Source organism: Bubalus kerabau, chromosome 12 (genome assembly GCF_029407905.1).
Source record: "Bubalus kerabau isolate K-KA32 ecotype Philippines breed swamp buffalo chromosome 12, PCC_UOA_SB_1v2, whole genome shotgun sequence".
NCBI classification, from domain to species: domain Eukaryota; kingdom Metazoa; phylum Chordata; class Mammalia; order Artiodactyla; family Bovidae; genus Bubalus; species Bubalus kerabau.
The window spans coordinates 68,901,571-68,914,913 of NC_073635.1; the positions used below are offsets into that span (position 1 = coordinate 68,901,571).

Sequence of the window (13,343 nt, forward strand, 5' to 3'; positions counted from 1 at the left end):
AATAATTAATCTCTAAACTTAATTCACCATCGCTTTAACCTTAGCCAGGTGTTTAGGAAATAAGTAGTGAGAAGAGGTGATCAAGACAAAATCTGGCTTTACATGAAAAGCTGAGGTACCCCCCTCTCTCTTTTTATATGCAAGTCAAAGCATTCAGTTGAATCTTTCAAAGTTGGAACTTCCAGAAGAAAAAAGGATTCATTATTTATTAAGTTATGTTGCTGACATAACAGAGAAACAGTCAATAGCTTTTGGAATGCACAGACCATCACAATTCTTTGGAGTGATGAAGAAAAATATTAACATGTCCTGATTTTGCCAACATGTACCAGACATTGTTGGCCATTTAGTGAACAGTTCAAAAGTAGAGGAGATGATTGATGAACATCTGCTTCAACTTCACGGGAGACTTGAAAGCTTAGTTTGATTAGAATACAGCTAACTTCATAAGTTTTGAGCTGTTTTAAATGGAAATTTTACCTTTAAACAATGCATTTATGTAGCAGAGGTTTTAGACAATTGCCCACACATGTTTGCTCAATTAACAATTCTGCTAAAATGTTTAAGCTGTGCTATTGTGCTTTAGTTGAGGGTGGAATCTCTCATTAGATCACCTATCTTGAACCTAATATTCACAGCAGGTGAAGTTGATTGTTGTTTATTGAGGCCCTATTTATACATGCAGCTGTTTACCAAGCACATGATATAAATTATTTCTAATCTTCTAAACAGCCCAGTTGAGGGACTTCCTCATTGGTCCAGGGTAGCTGACACTATGCTTTCCAATGCAAGGGGTATGGGTTTGATACCTGGTTGGGAGCTACTGTGAAAAAAAAATAAAACATAAGAAACAGAAGCAGTTTTGTAACAAATTCAATAAAAGCTTTAAAAAGATGGTCCACATTAAAAAAAAAAAAGAATCTTAAAAAAACCCAGCCCATTTGGGTCAATATTATTATCTTCATTTTCATTTTACAAACGAAAACAAGTATTCAGAGAACTTAGGATAAAAGGGCTGGTGTGTATTTGAACACCATTGCTTTCTTTATAAAATGAATTCTATTCCTATAGGTTTGCAAACCACATGATAATAAATTCTACTTTATTGAGAGTAACAGCAGGGCTGAGAATCAAGCTTCAGTTAAGTTCAATTAAGTATATGGCATATTTCATCTTAAATAAGTAATAGCACTTTTTGACCTTCAAGCATTTAATATGGTTTTCTTGTCCAAACTAATTCTTTACAAGGATGATCTGGTATCAATAAAAGGATGGAAAGGGTGGAATTTACCCCAGGTCACAAAATTATCTAATAATGTTTGACAAAAAGGAATTTTCTCTCTCTAAGTTGGATTATCTGCTTATTCTGTATCCCTGGTGCTTACTCCAGGGCTCCCTACATTGTAGATGATTCATAAATATTTGCTGAAAGACTGAATGCACAAATGAGTAAGTACATAAAGGAATGAACATATAAATCAGCACATTACCTACATGTGTGTTTATTATTCTTAAAGGTTTTTTATTTGGTGACATGGATTCACATGCCCTTCGAAATTTGAATCCAGATGGTGAAAACCTGGAATAACAAGTTAGTCTATTATACAGATTCTGTTTCTGTCACTCCAAGAAGTACTGTAAAGTGATTTCAATGTATTATAAATTAAACATGATCTCTTCTTTGCTCTTTGGGCAGAAAATGACTAGAAGGTGAAAGTATGTGGACACATACAGTGGTGTTTGTCAAACCTTTGTTGGATTAAATGGAACATTTCACAGCAATGGCAATAGCTACTTGTAATCAAGCTCTCAAGTACCTGTGACAATTGTTCTGATTAGCTTAGCTCATTATTAATTAAGGTTTCTTAAAGTAAAATCCAGGACTTCCCTGGTGGCTCAGACAGTAAAGCGTCTGTCTACAATGCGGGAGACCCGGGTTTGAGCCCTGGGTTGGGAAGATCCCCTGGAGAAGGAAATGGCAATCCACTCCAGTACTATTGCCTGGAAAATCCCATGGACAGAGGAGCCTGGTAGGCTAGTCTGTGGGGTCGAAAAGAGTTGGACTTCACTTTCACTTTCAAAGTAAAATCCATCAAGTTGAGTTCATGATATCTTATATCTGGAATTTAATGGAATCGTGCACTTTTTTTTTTCATATTAGGAATACCTGTCTCCCAGATTTTGCATCATTTTGTTTTTGTATTGAGTTCTTTAAAGTCTTTCCATTAAGATGGTATAGAAAACTCTGAAAGAGCTTTTTGGCCAACCCAATAGATTCTTTCCTTTCTATTTTCATAGTACTTTTACGATTGAGTAGTTGCTGATTTTTATTAGAGATTTGTCCCCAGTCCTCTAGATTTTTCAAGATCACTACAAACATTATTACATTAGTAAAATTATGAGCTGTGGAGAAAAGCTTTTATAAAATTGTTTTAGTGGTTCTGGTGAACTTATGTATTCTTTCTGCAATGACCTCACATATTCTAGCTTCTGAATAAAAGCTGCAAATCAACACTTTTATCTATTTATGAGTCTCAAATAAAATATCAATAGAAGTTTTCAATAGTTTAGTCTCTGATGAGAAAATTTTGTAAACAGCAGGTGGGAAGGACACAGGTGATGTAAATATCTTCCACATTTTCAAATGTCAGTTGTTCTCAAGAGAGGACGCTTAAGTAAACATCATCTATAGTCTTACAGATGTTATCTATGCGTACCACTTTAATTGCAGCTTTCTAATATCTGTACTGTTAATAACAGTTCAGAGAAGATTGGAAGTGCTTTTGATTTGAATAAATGGTCATTTGAAAAATCGCTGTGCTAAATGATGTATGTTTATCTTTGGATCATCTCCCTTAAACAGATGGTATCTGTGGAATGTTTGTGACACTTCATTGTTTCTGGTGGTTGATGACTCATTGTAGGGAAATCCCAGTGTACACAATACATGAAAATAAGACTGTCTGGCGTTCTTTGGTACGGCTAATTGTCAAACAGTATTTCAACAGATGTGACAATTTTACCAAGATGCTGTCAAAATAAGAGCAACCCACTGACAAATCCAATCTGGCTCATGTTCAGCACTATGATATCATTCGGGTTTGTTTCCAGTATCAGGAGACTTTGTATTAATGTCATCTCTGATAACTTGATCATTTCAGATGGCACATTGTCAATTTTTTTGTCCTTCTGGATGGCTCACTTTGCAGTCACATGTAACACTTCCAGGTTTTTTTCCTTTCAACCTCCCCCAACCCACATAATTACCAAAGGAACAGTGTTTGTAACTGACATTTTTAGACCTGTTTGGAAATAAAATGAGATCATTCCCCCCAGGGACCTTTGGAGGTCATGGGGAAAGATGATCCATTACAGAGGAACTCACTGTGTCTTCAGGAATTTCAAGTTTAGCTGTGAATCTGTTAGACGGATATAACTGTGCATAGTTAAAAAGGTAACTCCCATAACATTCAGAGTCACTGTATCCTTGACCAACATGGAAGGGCTAGCCCTGAGAAAATGAGGTCAGCACACAGTGGTATCATGCATCATTTTGTGTGTCAAAAAACACCCATAAAAGTAGTCTATTATCATCAATGACAACTGGACAAGCACTGATGTTAAAATACTGGGTTCTCACTACAGTGAGCTGACATGGCAGATACTCAGACCCACTCTGAACAGCCCAGCGCAAAAGCCTTGTGATGTGGCATCCTCTCCAAGGGCTAATCAGAAACAGAGATAAAAGAAAGGAAGTGATAACAATTGTGCAAAGTAAATCCTATTTTAAAGGGAGTAATGAGGCTCAGGTGTTATTTTGTTTTCACAGCAGTGAAACAACTGCTGTTGTGAATGGTAAAATACCTTAGCTGTATTTTCTCTGAATAACATATTTTTATTTCTGATCAGTCTCCCAGAAATACCCATGAGACAAAGATGTAACTACTAAACTAAAAGGAAAACAATGAAAATTCTATTGTTTCCTCTATTTCTGAAGCAGTGTTATACTCATGATGCATTATTCAGCTATTAGAAATAAAAAAAAAAATAGCCTAAAGTTTTCTGCTCTGTTTAGGCTCAAGTAGTTCTCACTCATTTTCACGGGCTTCTACATGGGAATAGAATATATTACAATGTGATATAGTTCAGAAAATACCTCACACTCAAAACGCTTATCAAAAGAAACAAGTTGTAGTACTGTTTCTGTTATATGGGGAAAAAAAGAAAAAATAAAAAGAGAGAAACCATTTAAGATATGCATTTATGTGCTTTATAATTAGGTCTTCCCTGGTGTCTCAAGCAGTAAAGTATCTGCCTAAAGTGCAGGAGACCTGGGTTCAATCCCTTGCTTGGGAAGATCCCTTGGAGAGGGGAATGGCTACCCACTCCAGTATTCTTCCCTGGAGAATTCCATGGAAAGAGGAGCTTGCTGTACAGAGGCAGTATATCAGAGTTTTGATTATGAATATATGGGAGAAATGAGTAAGAGATCTTCCCTGGTGGCTCAGATGGTAAAGAATCCGCCTGCCGTGTGGGAGACCTGGTTCCATCCCTGGGTTGGGAAGATCCCCTGGAGAAGGGAAAGGCTACCCCACTCCAGTATTCTGGGCTGGAGAATCCCATGGACAAAGGAGCCTAGCAAGCTACAGTTCATGGGGTTGAAAAGAGTCAAACACGACTGAGCTACTCACTCACACACACACACCAAAAGCTGTACTGTGTTCACCATCACCACATACACTTCTAGATTGGAAATGGCTTGTGTTCTGTACAAATATGTTCATGTTTGCTTAAGAAGACTGCAAACGCTGTGTATCTCCTTAAATTTCCCATGCTTGAGCACACAGTAAAAGTTTATTAAATATGTGTGATTCCTGATGCAACAAGGAATCTTGATGCAACTGCTCTCTTCCACCTACCCCCAAGTGATGGACTATGAAAGATCTTTCTTGTGTTCTATCTACATAGTGCCTATCACTGCATAGAGCTAAGAAGGTTTCTATCTGAGTATAATCAAGTAACACAGAGAAATATTTAAGGAAAAGATTAGAGGAATCATTTACAGCATTAAATCAATTTAATTTTAGATAAATAATGAACATTATAAAGTGCATTCTAAATGCCTTACTCTCTTTACCAATCAGGATTCATTGTAAAAAAAAAAAAAAAAAAGGATTCATTGTAAGCGGCCAGAACTTAGATAGGAGTCCCTCTAACACTAGATACACTTCAACAACTGTTGAAATGCAACTGTAACTCTTCAACAGCTGTTGACGAACTGACAGAATTAGTTTTTGGAATCTAATCAGTAATCCTCTGGGTAATGACTGAGTAAAATTAACTGTTATTTCTTAAGCTCATTCTAGAAACACTTGTGAATGTACGGTAAAAATGAAGTACTAGAGGTGCTTATTTTAAGGTAAAATTTGTAAGTGAACTTGTTATTTTAAGTCCTTTGAACTCAGATTTTTCAAAAGAACTTAAGTATAAGCCTGAGGTTGGAGCCCGTGCACTTAGCAAAAGGGCCATTAAAATAGAGGATGTGAAAGAATACCTATTTTCTATGTGTGGGACAGAGTGAGCTTTGGAAGTGTAGAGCAAAAAAAGAGAAAATGCTGAGAAATGTAAGAGCTTAATACATTTGTTTCTATTTTAAAGAAAATTAAATGTGAAGATCAAAGTTCTCTTAAATCTTTTAAATTTCTATAGCCTATCCGAAGGCAATTCTACAATTCTATATAGTTATAATTTAATTAATTCTGTGACAAGCAACTGGCTAACAAAACTAGTTTAAAAATAGTTTTTAATATTTACAAGGAAACTTACTTGCATTTTACTAGCTTTTTCTTTAACTGGGTGTATTTTTTAATGTAAAACAATTTTCAGAAAGTACTGTCTTACTTGTAGCAAAACCTTTTCTGAAAAAGCTTGTGGTTAGTTATGAACAGTCTGAAGTCAAAGACTTAGAGGAAAGGCATGTTTAATCCAATTAAAATGATCATACATTTAAACAAAATTTCAAATCAGAAATCTTTATAGATTTTCTCAGACTGGCTTTAAAATACATAGAAGTGACCTCATCATACCCTATTCTAATGAATAGGGATTACAGACATTTCATAAAAATTCATTTAGTATTAAATATATAGATATAAATAAATATATTTATATTATATACATTTATAGACATGAAAATTTACAGTTTAGTGTGTGCTGTACTCTCCTGAATTAGTATTTAACTATTTGGAATGATAGGCTGCAGTCCATAGGGTCGCTAAGAGTTGGGTACGACTGAGCGACTTCACTTTCACTTTTCACTCTCATGCACTGGAGAAGGAAATGGCAACCCACTCCAGTGTTCTTGCCTGGAGAATCCCAGGGATGGGGGAGCCTGGTGGGCTGCCGTCTATGGGATCGCACAGAATTGGACACGACTGAAGCGACTTAGCAGCAGCAGTAGCAGTAACTAGAAGGCTTGGGAAATTATTGATGCTTGAAAATGATATTTGATTTAATTTCCCCTGTTCCTCAGTATTTCTGGATCCTACAAAGATCTGGGCATCATTTGTAAACCTCTCATTAGACAAAGTTTGTTCCTTTGTGCTGTTCTTGATACTAGATATTCAGAAGATCCTCAGAAGCATAAAAAATAACCCGGTGCCAACTGAAGTGTTAGTTCCTCAGTTGTGTCCGACTCTGTGCAACCCCATGGACTGTAGCCCGTCAAGCTCCTCTGTCCATGGAATTCTCCAGGCAAGAATACTGGAGTGGGTAGCCATTCCATTCTCCAGGGGATCTTCCTGACCCAGGGATCGAACCTGGGTCTCCTGCACTGCAGGTGGATTCTTCACTATCTGAGTCACCAGTGAAGTCCAAGGAGGTCTAAACTGAGACATAAAAGGCATTTATTTCCTGGATCATATCCCTGAGCTGCAGACCCAGCCTCCTCACCTCTGCACCTCCTATTCTCTCCTTCTTACTTCTTTTGTTTAAGCTATCCCTGTACCTTCCTGTTACTTTTCTCTGTTTTGCCACTGAAAATCCTCTTGTTGTTATAGTTTTTGTAGTTGTCCAGTCATTAAGTTGTGTCCAACTCTTTGCGACCCCATGGACTGCAACACACCAGGCTTCCCTGTCCTTCACTAATTCCCAGAGTTTGCTCAAACTCATGTCCATTGAGTTGGTGATGCTGTCTAACCATCTCATCCTCTGCTGCCCCTTTCCCTTTTGCCTACAGAGTATGTACCTAAACTAGGTCTCCAGGAATGAAACCAACTAATGATTTTTCTCGAGGGTTCTTTTGTAGTCTACATACCCCTGATCCAGGTGCCATGCAGAAAAGTCCTAGTACAGTATCTCAGCTCTGCTTAAGAAATAAGTATGCACAGACACAGCCAAACCTGAGAAATGAAAATTGAAAAATAAGCTTTTATCATTGGAAGTTTTTGTTTTGTTTTGTTTTCAAAAAAGGCAGAATATGAGGAGCAATAATCATGAGTTTATCAAATGTGAGAAGTGTTTATCCTGCTGTTTTTGAGATGGCCAGCCTCCTCTGGAATGTAGTTATGCTGACTGCAGGCTGACACTTCCTTTTTGTCAGGATATTCTTCCAGCTCTGCTAGGACAGCCTTCCATACCCACTGTTGCTGCAGCTGGAAATCTAAAATTAAGTGAGTAATGAGGCACCCAGCAATATGATACTGTGTTCTATCAAGGAACCTCCAGTCACTCACGCTTCACACCTCATTAATTAGGTGCTAATTGCAAGAGCTACTTGAAAGTAGTTTCTGCCTTGCTCTGTGCCCTAACAACCTGATCTTCGTAAGAAACTCCCATCAACATCAAAGCCTCAGAGAAATAGGTCTAATATTTGCAATGTTGAGGTTACAGATTTTAGCCTCAAAGGAAAGATGTGCAAAAGCTTGAGTATTCCTAGCTGCACTAATGTCCTCATTATGTATTCAACCTGCTTTCAAAAGACAAAATACAACGTATCTTTCCTACCAGGACTTGTATTTTGATAGTTGCCTATTAATCAGTTTTTCAGAGTAATAGTCATGTAATTTCAAAAAATAAAAAAGGGATGTTACTCAAAAGCTAATTAGATTTCTCCTAAGACAAGTATTTTTAAAATGTTTTTGCAATTACAGTAATACAGTATTCTACACTTGGGGTCAGTTTCGTGAGGATATTTGACTTTAATACATCAACTGTTTCTGCTGATTTAGTTCAAACAAATTAGTTCACTTCCTTAAAGCTGAAGCACTAACTTTTTGACTTTACATGTCTCAGATACAGCTGAACATATTTGTAAAAATTGTCTAAAAGAAAATTAGAATAAGTAATTCACCTGTGAATAAGTTATTGACAAAAATACTAGAGAATAAGAGATTTGAGAAACTAAAATATGAGATGTAAACTTCGCAAATTTCTTTTACTGAGCTAAAATAGTTTATTTTCTATGGAAAACCACAGTCTAAACTCAAATTACCAAAAAAATTTTGAGATATAACTTGTTTGGAATATAGGGCTTAACAGTAAGTCATCTCTTATTACATTATGTACCAAATTATTGCAGGCCACTAAAAGAGTTCATAACTCATATTTAAAATTTTGTGCTTGGAGCAAAAGGTAGATCTTCTATACTCATGATAAAAATCCATTGAAAACACATTTATTGACCAAAAATCAATATTACCCTCCTGATTTGTCTTTTCCCTTAAAGAGAGTATAATTTAGGATAGATGGTGGTTACAACCTGGAAAAAAAAAAAAAAAGACATTCAGCTTAGAGTGGTTTCTGTCTTTTCCTAGGAGAGCTTCTGGTGACTCACTTGGTAAAGAACCTGACTGCAATGCAGGAGACCCAGATTCGATCCCTGGGTTGGGAATATTCTCTGGAGAAGGAAATGGCAATCCACTCCAATATTCTTTCCTGGAGAATCCTATGGACACAGGACAGAGGGAGCCTGGAAGTAGTCCATGAGGTCCTAAGAGTCTGACACGACTGAGTGACTAAATCACACAGGAAAGCTTAGACATGAACCTTTTGGGACTTTGGTGACAGGCTTATGTCCAGGTTCGATGCACGATACTGGATGCTTGGGGCTGGTGCACTGGGATGACCCAGAGGGATGGAATGGGGAGGGAGGAGGGAGGAGGGTTCAGGATGGGGTACACATGTATACCTGTGGCGGATTCATTTTGATATTTGGCAAAACTAATACAGTTATGTAAAGTTTAAAAATAAAATAAAATTTAAATTAAAAAAAATAAAAAAAAATAAATAAAAGCTGGAAGCAAGAGGGCCAGAGTGAGAAGAACCCATTATACTATGGAGATTCTCCCTCCACTCACCTCAGGGAATGATCACCACCCACAGTGACTGTGTCCCAAGGTTCTTCATCTTTGATTTTGATAGATAAGACAATGCCATGATACAGTAACCCTCACATTGGACAAGAGGAATATCCAGCATCAGGGTACTGACAGGATTAGGGAGCCCAGAGGTTGGATGCCTCTGGTGAGGAGGACAGACCCTTCTCATGAGGCAGAGAAGGCTGATAAAATCAGACGAGGTGTTTGGGCTCCAGCCAAGACTGCAGAACTGGTGTCCCAGCCTACAGTGAAGACACAGAGGCCAGGTTCAGTCATACTAATTAGGCAGATGAAGCCCGGCAGGCAGTAAAATGGTAAACCTTCCCTAAGCACACGATTCCCTCTGAATTGGCAAGATTTATTGCTGCTCACTGTCTAATGACTGAGGGGCTTGCTAGAACTGGTTTACTGGCTTAGGGCAGAGCTGGTGGATCGAAGATCTTCAGTGACATCCACTGAGCAAGCCTAAAAAGAAGACTGGGGATTGATAACCTCTGCGTATATGGATTTTTAATTTGGGATTATTTAGTTTCATCCCAAGGAGGCCATGAAAGTCCCTCGAGAGCTTTTTAAATAGAAAGGATATTCTGTCAGAAACTCGGGAGAGGAAATCAATCATTTCTGGAGATGTTTTGCGTCCTAATGTTGTGCTTTCAAGTTTTCCATGTATGGCATTCTCCATCACTTTATTTTGAAATGTACAAACTTTCATGAGGTAATGTCTCTAAGAGCCTAATCCCAGGGTAGAGACTTCCTGTTCTTTCACCTTCTTTTTGAAGATACTGAAGACACCTACTAAAAAAAATATATAGAAATAAATTTTTAAAAGGCTGTAACCTACAATTACATGACCACCTATTTTTGCCTTCCAAATTAGAGAATGCTATTGGAAAACTTCTGAAGAGCCAGGAAAAAAAAAATAGGATAATGGGTCCCTTACCCAGTGAGATGCAAATTCCAGGTGCTTGGCTGGATTCATTCACCAGCAAAATGGCCCTTCCACAGAAGCCTTGCAAATTTTTATCTCAGCAAAATGACAGATTTCTGTAGGTCATGGAACACTATGTCTCTTTCTCTCTCTCACAGTCACAAATCATTCGAGTTAAATCCACAAATGTCAGGATTCTACTGCACTAATTCCATTAAGATATTTGTTCTGAAAATAGGATAAACTCTTTCTGAGGGACAGCAGGATTAGAATTTTAGCTGGAATAACCATGTGCCTCTTGATGTAGTTAACTGAGCCCCAGAGAATAGCATGGTTTCCATTTACCTATGATTTTCTATAAAAATGAGAATGTATTTTTATTCTGATTTGTTCTGTGGTGAAATGGCAAAGCATAGCCATTGCAGCATAAAATGCTTAAAACTAATACATATATTTTCTAAGTTTTATGACAATGGTAATGTCTCTAAAGATTTGAGTGCCTTTCTCATTAATACTCACCTTATTTCAGTTATTTTAAGTCAGTTTCTTCACAAGAGACATATCGTATCAACTTCAGAGAGAACTGTCCCATCCAGAGTTACGTATGAATATTACTGAAAAGGAGGTTGTAGGGTTTTTATCTGGTTCTAGAAGGGATGCATGACCCCAAAAGGAGAAAATGAAGCCCCCAGTCCTCTCTGCTTTTCCTTTCAGGCATGATTAGGGCAGTTCTTCCAACTCCCTTGTAATCCTTTTATATGTCTGGGTCAGATACACCACTTGGCTTCAGAGCATCCTGACTTCAGAGTAGTTTTCCTCTAATTGCCTGAACATCATCTTCTTCTTTAGCTCCTTGGCAGCTCCTGGTTTCCCAAGAGAAGTTTAACTTTCCCAAGTGTCTCCTTTTGACAGCCCCTCCCACACCACAATTTCTCAATTTCCACATGGACAGAAGTCAGACAGCAGCACAGTGCCTTGAGAATTTGTGAATCCCCAGTTGTTTGTTTCATTAACAATTAGCCTCAGGTCTTTCTTTCTGTGATTAAAAAGTAATACCCATTTATTACCTGCCACGAAGAACCCAAATAGAGAGAAAAGGTCAAAACAGTATAATAACCATTGACTGTTAAGCAGAAATAATGACTTTTAGAAAATATTTTCTTTCATACAGCTATAATATTATGCATACTTAGAATAATGAGTTTATTATATACAGTTACACATATTAAAGCTAAAAAGGTAGATTATATTTTATGTCTCAAAACTTAATAACTGTTTTAAACAGATTAAAAACTGGCCAGGTGGCAGTGTAAAGGGGTATATACTTGGTATGAAGTTGGACTGGTTTTACTGGAAAAGATAGTCACCCTCCTGCAGCTAATAAAATGTTCGATGTTTGTTTCTTGAATGCAAGTACATCTTGATTTCATGATATATACCTTTCTTTTCAAAGGAGGTCTACATCTGAATAGGAGGCATACACAGTTTTCTCTTTAATCCATTTACTTATTTAATCCATTTTTGCAATATCCTATTCTGAATAAGAATTGATTTATTATTGGCCATTTGCTATATTCTAAGCAATTTTGAAGAAGGCTGAGCACTGAAGAATTGACGCTTTTGAACTGTGGTGTTGGAGAAGACTCTTGAGAGTCCCTTGGACTGCAAGGAGATCCAACCAGTCCATCCTAAAGGAGATCAGTCCTGGGTGTTCGTTGGAAGGACTGATGCTGAAGCTGAAACTCCAATACTTTGGCCACAGCAGTTGACTTATGGGAAAAGACCCTGATGCTGGGAGGGATTGGGGGCAGGAGGAGAAGAGGACGACAGAGGATGAGATGGCTGGATGGCATCACCGACTCAATGGACATGAGTTTGGGTAAACTCCGGGAGTTGGTGATGGACAAGGAGGCCTGGTGTGCTGCTTCATGGGGTCGCAAAGAGCCGGACACGACTGAGCGACTGACTGAACTGAAGCAATTTTCATGCATTTTTCTCCTTTAGTATCTATTAAGATCCTATGATGTGGGTACTGCTTTTATCCTCATTTACAGATGAAGGAGCTAAGGCTCAGAGAAGTTAAATAAGTTATCCCAGGTTGTAAGGCCAGGAAATGGCAGAGTCTGGTAAGCCCAGCTCACTCTAACTTGGAAACCTATACTCTGAACTTTGTTACTAGTGGTTCTTAAAGTCTGCTCCCCAGCACAGCAGCATCAGCATCACCTGGGAATTGGTTAGAAATGCGAATCCTCAAGCTACATCCTGAACCTATTGAATCAGAAATGCCGGGGGTGAAGCCCAGCAATCTGCACAGCCTCCCAAATGGTTGTTATTGTTGAGTTGCTAAGTCATGTCCGACTCTTTTTTGACCCTGTGGAGGTTCTGAAAAAACTGAGGATCGAGCTTTGCAATAGACTGCAACCACATCTTCAAAAGAGCTGATGCTATACATTTTCTTAAATCCATTTTTTAAAAATCATGTTAGAGTCTTGCCAAAATATTGCATTAGTGTTTTATTGCTTATGTGTTCACAATTTTTCTTTGGAGAGTTCTTGAGTGTTTTATGCATTAGTTCATAATTGAAGCTTAAGACTAAAGCACCAGGGTTTTCAGTAAGAATGAAGGCTGGGTCATGGTGATTGAGCACAGTTGGCACCTCCAGACTATCCTTACGTTATTCATGAATGATAAGCTGGGTTAGGATTCAGCTGAACAGATGACTCCTTCCCCCCCAAAAAAACTGCTATTACACAAATCAGTCTTACTGACTGTGAATAAGAAAATGAAAATTAGTTTAAAAACAAATCCAGTATGTAGACATATTTTTCAAATTAAGCAGATTCTTTATTGGACGTTACAATAACCCCACAATCTTAGTTCTGTTGACCCAATTCAGTTTTTATACCCCAAAGTCTCTTATCTTAGCCTTAGTTTATATGGTTTGGTTTGGTTTCATTTTTGTTTCTTTCCCTTTACTCTGATGCAGCTACTGATGAAGGAAAAGCCCTTATATTTAGAATGTCATTTACATATTTCTG

The 13,343-nt window shown here is 37.7% G+C and overlaps 1 protein-coding gene across 1 annotated transcript in view; it reads left to right on the plus strand.

Moving 5' to 3' along the window:
* Positions 1 to 13,343, plus strand: part of GPC6 (glypican 6) — a 1,245,321-nt gene that overhangs the window by 778,214 nt on the left and 453,764 nt on the right. The gene's annotated exons all lie outside the window — the stretch shown is intronic.